The sequence below is a fragment of the Herpailurus yagouaroundi genome, unplaced genomic scaffold (genome assembly GCF_014898765.1).
Source record: "Herpailurus yagouaroundi ecotype Mexico unplaced genomic scaffold, PumYag 184, whole genome shotgun sequence".
Lineage (NCBI taxonomy): Eukaryota > Metazoa > Chordata > Mammalia > Carnivora > Felidae > Herpailurus > Herpailurus yagouaroundi.
In genome coordinates this window covers 6,923,147-6,931,378 of record NW_024412415.1, presented here as the reverse complement: position 1 = coordinate 6,931,378, position 8,232 = coordinate 6,923,147, and the positions used below count along the sequence as shown (strand labels likewise).

At 41.7% G+C, this 8,232-nt stretch overlaps 1 non-coding gene across 1 annotated transcript; it reads right to left on the bottom strand.

Annotated features, from left to right (window-relative positions):
• Nucleotides 1-2,461: 2,461 nt before the first annotated feature.
• LOC121042178 (U6 spliceosomal RNA) lies at nt 2,462-2,568 on the bottom strand. Its single transcript, XR_005796023.1, has one exon. It is a non-coding gene; the product is annotated as a U6 spliceosomal RNA (small nuclear RNA).
• Nucleotides 2,569-8,232: the final 5,664 nt, after the last annotated feature.

The following is an 8,232-nucleotide window of genomic DNA, read 5'->3' as shown; positions in this document are numbered from 1 at the left end:
TATCTATCTATCAGTACATTTGAGTATATGCAATTTATTGTATGTCAGTTATACTTTAATAAGCTGTTAAAAGAAAAAGGTCATTGTTTTGCTTTGTTTTAGAGTGTTGTGTTTTGTTTCCCAAATCAAGATCCAGATAAAGTCCACACATTGCATTTGGTTGCTCTTTGTCATTTGGTTAGCTCAGCAGGCTTGGGATGTACAAACTCTGTACCTTCCAAAGGAAAGACTGGCCCTTAAGTGGATCCTTGGAGATAACTTCTGAGTCCTTGGAGCATCCAGCCTGAGAAGAGTATCACTGCATAAGGAGGGTTTACAAAGAACTTTTCAGAATGCCTCAAGATTTTCTTGTTCTCCAGGCCTTCTCTAAACCCTTAGATCAATTCCTCAAGGAACAGTCTCTACTCTCCCATTTACTCCTTGCTTCCCCAAAGTACCTCTCCTGATCTTACCGTTTACCCTTACCTTCCCAAGGAAAAGATCCCAGATTGGCTGCTGTACCCCAAATCTTAAAAATCACAATCCCTTTTCCCTTCATTTTTTAAGGTTATTTTAACTGGATAGGGAATTCTGGGTTGATAGTTTTTTTCTTTCAGCACTTGAAAACTGTTTTGCAACTTCCTTCTGGCCCATATGGTTTCAATGAAAACTCTGCTGTCATTCACATTGCTTTTTACCCTACAGGTAATGTGGTATTTCTCTTTGGCTACTTTCAAGATATTTCTTCTCCTTCTCCTTCTCCTTCTCCTCCTCCTCCTCCTCCTCCTCCTCCTCCTCCTCCTCCTTCTTCTTCTTCTTCTTCTTTTGGTCTTAGGGTCAAGAGTTTGACCATGATGTGTCTTCGTGTGGATTTTTGCCACACCAAGCTTCTCGAATCTCTAGATTTTTGCCAAATATGGAAAATCTTCAACCATTACTTCTTTGAATACTTTTCCTGTGTCCTGCCTTCTTTTTCCTCTCCATCTCAGAGGTAAAGGCACTTATTTGTTCTTGAAGGTTGGTGGCCTGGCAGCCAGAAGCAGGAGAGGTAATATAGCTTCTGCTGTTCAAGAAAGTATGAAATAAAAATTACTTAGTGACTTTTGTATTACTTTGTGGGTATTTGTGTACATTTACACATTATATGCCCTAATGAACCTTGTCCTTCAAATTCTGGAATAAGTTAATATAAGTTAATAATATACTTTTATTCCAAACCTGTGCTATTAATTCTAAGTCAGACTATGAGTCATAGGATTGTATAGTCATATCTCAACTTTTAGCAAAGAAGATATTACTATCTTGATCATTTAATTAATCATAATAGGTCCGAGGTAACTTTTGACTCCTTCCAAAAAAAAAATCAAATTTATTCTTAAAGGATATATTTGTTGTGATCAGGGATATAGGAAAGAATGTGCCGGCTTCTCAAGTCACAAGATGATGTTGGAGTCACAAAAAGAGGTTGAGAAGTCCTGATATTCTTCAACAGCTAACCAGCTTCCCAGAGTGATTCCTTTAAAGGTGATAATACTCATGTGTATCTTAATTTTGGCATATTTGCTATTAAAAAATAGTCAGGTTTGTTCATGTGCATGTATGTGTGAGACTACTGAGGCTACCTGGGGGAGGCGAGTATTAAAGCTTCCACCTCCCAGATATTTGTGATGAATTTAATAGCAATTTATAGGTGTAATGACTATTACAAAATTAGGAAACTGAATTGAGAGACATATTCATGATTTATATCATTAGAAAACCATTTCCCAGTCCACATATTGAGATAATTTACAGTACATGGGAAGACTGTATCTTTTAAGCAGATTACTGCTTTGATGCAACTTAGCATATTAAAAACTAAGAACCACAAAGTAAATATATTATCCCAATAATGTAAAGGCAAATTTCTGGACTTCTAAATCTTCAAGTGAAATTTTCCAAAGCCACACTGTCCTTTGCTAAATGCAAATTAAGTAGTTCTCACATTTTTTGCAATACAAGGCTTGTTAGGCAGTGTTTGATTTAAATATACAAAGAGAATTATTTTTCTCCTTTGATATTTGTTAAGTGTAAATAAACAGAAATGGATCTTATAAAGTTACCTTTTATTGATTTCTTATAATGTGCCAGCTACCGTTAGAGGTTTTCATTACTTGAATATTATATAGCCCACAAAATAACCTTACAAAATAGACATTTTAAAAAAGTAATCCCTACACCCAACGAGGGGCTCAAACTTACGACCCTGAGATCAACAGTCACATGCTGTACTGAGCCAGCCAGATGTCACCCAAATAGGCATTTTTATCCTTATTTGGTAGATGAGGAAACTAAACTTAGAGAGGTCATGTTAACTGCCCAGTGTCACAAATGGAAACGGTAGAGCAGGTATTCAAACCCAGGTCTAACTGACTCCATTCCCCAGAAATAAATCAATACCTTCCATTCCCAGAAATAAAATAAAGTCTGTGTTTTTTTTTTTTTTAATATGGAACACTTTATAAATTTGTGTGTCACCCTTGTGCAGGGGCCATGCTAATCTTCTCTGTATCATTCTAATTTTAGTATATGTGCTGCCAAAGCGAACACAAGTTTGTGTTTTCTTAAATATGCAGGCCCCCGTTTTCATAATTATATCTAGCAGGATAGTCTGGGTTATGCTATGATATTGAGCAGCTCTGAAAATCTTGGTTGTTTAGTATAATCAAGATTTATTTCTCCCTCCTACAAAACTTGTTGTGGGTCTGGGTGGCTCATCAGGGCTACCCTCCCCTTATCCCAATCCACAGTGGTGGCTCAAAAATATAGGCTACCTCTGGGGTGCCTGGGTGGCTCAGTTGGTTAAGCATCTGACTTCGGCTCAGGTCATAATCTTGCAGTCCATGGGTTCGAGCCCCATGTCAGGCTCTATGCTGACCGCTCAGAGCCTGGAGCTTGCTTCAGATTCTCTGTCTCCCCCGCCTCTCTGGCCCTTCCCAGCTCATGCTCTGTCTCTCGCTCAAAAATAAAAAAACATAAAAAGAATTTTTTTTGAAAGATAGGCTACTTCTGAGCCCATGTTTTATCTCTTCCAGTTCCACCCAAGATCCCTTCCACTACTGCAATGACAAGGCAGCAGAGACACTTGAGAATCACAAACAGCTTTACACTGCCACAGCCCAGAAATGAGTTGTCACTTTTGCCCACGTATTGTTAGTCATCATAGTCACATGACCCTGCTCACTTGCAAGGGCAGCTGAGAAAAGTAGTCTTCTGTGTATCTGGAAGAAGAGAATAAGATAGTGTTGAAACCTAATAATAGCTACATAATAACATGCATTAGCCATGTCTCATACAGGCATAGAAATAGCCATGTGGAAATAGAACCCCTTGTTCCAGATGGGTAACCAGGGGCCATAAGGACCCCTCTTCTCTCTGCAGGCTGCTGCTTGGGCTTACCAACTCCAAACACTCCCTTTTCTCCAGCTTTTCTCTTCTTTTCATCTTTAGTGAGAGGCCACACAGGGGCAGGTGAGGATGTGGTGTCAGGGACCAGAAGGAGGAGGAGAAGACCCTCAGTGAAGAAAGGAGAGAAGGGAGGAAAAAATAAAGCCCTAGGCTCCTCCTCACTTACCCCCACATCTTGGGCTTTGTAATTATCCTAAATCCTATTCCATCTCTTCTTCCTGCTACCTAACCCCCTCCCGCTCTTTAATAAATGCCCAAGAAAGTTGGAATCTGGGAATTCTCTTGAACATAGATGAATCCTATTTTTTTTTTTTTTAATTTAAGTTCAAGTTAGTTAACATACAGTACAGTCTTAGCTTCAGGAATAGAACCCAGTGATGTATCTCCTACATATGACACCCAGGGCTCATCCCCAGAAGTGCCCTTCTTTTTTTTTTAAAAAATTTTTTTTGGGGGGCGCCATTTTTTATTTTACTTTTTGGGACAGAGAGAGACAGAGCATGAACGGGGGAGGGGCAGAGAGAGAGAGGGAGACACAGAATCGGAAACAGGCTCCAGGCTCCGAGCCATCAGCCCAGAGCCCGACACGGGGCTCGAACTCCCGGACCGCGAGATCGTGACCTGGCTGAAGTCGGACGCTTAACCGACTGCGCCACCCAGGCGCCCCCAGAAGTGCCCTTCTTAACGTCCATCACCCATTTAACCCATCCCTCTACCTTCCACCCCTACAGCAACCCTCAGTTTGTTCTCTGTATCTAAGAGTCTCTATGGTTTGCCTCCCTCTCTGTTTTTATATTATTTTTCCTTCCCTTCCCCTCTATTCCTCTGTTGTGTTTCTCAAATTCCATGAGTGAAATCATATGATACATAGATGAATCCTATCATAGTTTATAATTAGGGAAAGACATGTTATTACCACCCACATGCAAATTTTGCCTACCACTACACCCTAGTAATATAAGGAAAAAAGAAAAGAGAGACAGAGTAGGCTTTTTAAAATTATCTATTACCTTATTTGTTCTAGTCAGACTTTAATTAATTGGATGAGACCCACCCACAGTAAGGACGGGAATCTTTACTCAGTCTGCAGATTCAATTTTTTTTTTTTTAATTTTTTGGTAATGTTTGTTTATTTTTGAGAGAGTGGCAGAGAGAAGGAGACAGAATCCAAAGCAGGCTCCAGGCTCTGAGCTGTCAGCAGAGCCTGATGCAGGGCTTGAACCCACGAACTGTGAGATCATGACCTGAGCTGAAGTCTGACACTTAACTGCCTGAGCCACCCAGGTGTCCCTGAATAGTGTTTGGCCAAATACCTGAGCAAGTCAAGTGGTCTAGTCAAGTTGACACATAAAATTAACCATCATATCTATCTCACATGGTTCCAAGAATGAAAATCCCTAAGCAAATTCCAGTAGGTGTATGATTAAGAAAGGTGATTGGAGAAAGCTATGAGAAACTGTTCTATTCCACACTACTGTATTCCTGCCTTCCCAGCAAAAAGGCATAAACTTTGGTTAAATGAGTGAATTACTGGCATAAGAAGAATTACTGGCTCTTTTAAATGCCATGGAGACTAAAGAAAGTAGACCTAAAGACTAAGTAGGACCTCCCTGGGAGTCCTTAATCTCTAGAGCCTCTCACTCCTTTTTGTCCCCACTCTTCCCGAGAGCCCTATCATTATGTTTATTATTTCAGTAAGAAAATGGACCCTGAGTGCTAAAGAACTTATTTAAGGACTTTGGGAACACAGCTGTTTTAAGTTGGGAGAATGCCTTAGTAATATTATTCATTATGGGAAAGGAATGTTGCTTGTAACAGTATTATCTAAGAGCCAGAGGTTTCTTATTTTCTCCTCCATTTCCCATTAAGACAGGGAAACTGAAAGACCCCATAAATGATGGCTTTTTTACTGTTGTTGTTACTATTCCTGCTAGGACCTGCACCCTGCCTTACACATGGCTTATTGTATGTCCTCTTTGTTTTTTAATTTTTTAAATATATTTAAATTTTTAAAATGTTTATTCATTTTTGAGAGAGACAGAGAGAGAGACAGCATGATTGGGGGAGGGGCAGAGAGAGAGGGAGACACAGAATCCAATGCAGGTTCCAAGCTCCAAGCTGACAGCACAAAGTCCAATACGGGGCTCAAACTCACCAACCTTGAGATCATGACCTGAGCCGAAGACGCTTAACCAACCGAACCACCCAGGCACCCCACTGTATGTCCTCTTTGTAAAGGTGAAGGAGTTAATGAATGGTTACTTTGGAGGCTTCCAGCACAATAGGCAACAGATAGGAGTGACTGGTCAAGGTCATCATGAATGTTTTCCAAGACCACTGACTCCTCACACCTTGATGCCAACACCCCTAGCTCCAGGGTGTAAGTGACTTATGGAGGACACTTGAGCACAACTTGTTTTGACCAATGCCTGGATGCCTGAGAGGACACATATGGCAGACCACCATCACCAATTAAAAAAAAAAAAAACAGGGGCGCCTGGGTGGCTCAGTCGGTTAAGCGTCCGACTTCAACTCAGGTCACAATCTCTCAGTCTGTGAGTTCGAGCCCCGCGTCGGGCTCTGGGCTGATGGCTCAGAGCCTGGAGCCTGCTTCCGGTTCTGTGTCTCCCTCTCTCTCTGGCCCTCCCCCGTTCATGCTCTGTCTCTCTCGGTCTCAAGAATAAATAAACGTTAAAAAAATTAAACACGGGGCGCCTGGGTGGCGCAGTCGGTTAAGCGTCCGACTTCAGCCAGGTCACGATCTCGCAGTCCCTGAGTTCGAGCCCCGCATCGGGCTCTGGGCTGATGGCTCAGAGCCTGGAGCCTGTTTCCGATTGTGTCTCCCTCTCTCTCTGCCCCTCGCCCGTTCATGCTCCGTCTCTCTCTGTCCCAAAAATAAATAAACGTTGAAAAAAAAAATTAAACACAAAAAACAAAAAAACAAAAAAACAGACTCCAAGCAATGACAAGACTCTTTTCTTTCCTTGCTGAGTCTCTCAGACATTCTATCTGTATCTTCTCTCTCTGTACATGTCTTTGATAAACATCACTCTCACTTCCTCTTGGCTAGTGTTTGATTTCCATCCTGTGCAAGGCCAAGGATCCTCCTGGCTGGTCCTGCAGAACCCCCTCTGCATCCTCAGACTCAGCTAGCCTGCATCACCATTATCTGACTTTACTGTAGTTCCAGAAATTTTACTGTAGTTTCAGAAATGTTTGGATAAAAATTAGGTAGCACATAAACGTAGGCTTCTAGTCCTTCCACCTGCTTTTAGCCATGGCTGTGTACTTGACTGTTGTTTGGTATTAATATTGACCAGCTCATATCTACATAACACCTGGACATGGTAAGTAATTGGAGCAGACTCCAATTAGCTTGTTTTTTGTTTTTTACCTCTTCAGGTTTAATTCTGAAAAAAAAATATATATCGAAAAAGAGACCTTTTGAATGATTTTTTTGGACAAAATTTTCCTTAAATGGCCACAATATTTCTCTTTCCACATGCTCTTCTTACAATATAACTGTTACTTCTCCCATTAAGAAGTATAGTCACGTTCTCTCCCCTTAAATGTGTTTGTTTGTTTTCCATTGCTTCAACAAATAGAATATAGTGAAAATGATGTTATTTGACTTCTGAGATTAGGCCATGGAATTCAATGCATCTTCTGTATTTGAAAGAGGACTTCCAGCTACCTCCAAACATTCTAATTAAGTTCTTTCTAGCTTATTTCTTAACTCAGGCAAAAGACCCTATGGGCAAAGCATCCCCTGAGAGAAACTGAAGGTACTCCCTCAAGCAACAAGGACTGCCCTGACCCAGCAACACCCTGCCCATGATAGACGTCAAGACAATGATCGACCTGACCTTCACTGTCCACCTGCACATACCAACTGACCTTTGCCCTATAATTTCCTTATATAAACCTGGATGCATTTTCAGCCCTTTGGAGACAGTCTTTGAAATGCTAGTCGGCTGTCCTCCCAGCGTTGGTCTCACTGAAATAAATTCCTTTCTTGTCTCACCACTACTCATCTCTCTGCTTTTGATTTGGTGAGTGGTGAGTGGCCCAACCTGGTCTGTTTGGGACACCCAGAGCTACGTACTCTTGTACCCCTGTGCCCCAGCTATACCTTGTCCTCTTGGGACTTTCTCTTGGAGTGCTCACTTTTGGAACATAGTTGCCAGGCAGGGAGGAAGTCAAGCAACCAGATGGAGGGGCCACGTATAGGCATTCCAGCTCACAGTTCTAGCTGAAGTCCCAACAACAGCTAGCATCAACTGCCAGATGCGTGAATGATCAAGCCTTCAGATTCCAGACCCTGGCCTTGATTTTGAGCTGCGCCAGCCAATGTCATGTGGTGCAGACGAGCTGTTCCACTGAGCCTTGCCCAAATTGCATATCTGTGAGCAAAATAAGGAATAGGTGCTGTTTAGGCTACTAAGTTTGCAATGACCAGACAAGTATAAGTAACACTACTATAGACACAACTTCTATTTAAATCATATCCAAACTCTTCTATCAATCTTGAATTCTCCTGTACTTAGTGAAAAGTTCACAAAGCACATAGCCATTGTGTACACACAGCCATTGCTACTCTATTCCTGTCCGTGATCTTATATTTTCACAATGCAATCCATCCCCAAGTCTGGGGATCATGGTCACCTCAGCTGATCAGGTTCCTTTTTTTTTTTAATTTTGTTTTTAAGTAATCTCTACAGGGGCGCCTGGGTGGCGCAGCCGGTTAAGCGTCCGACTTCAGCCAGGTCACGATCTCGCGGTCCGTGAGTTCGAGCCCCGCATCAG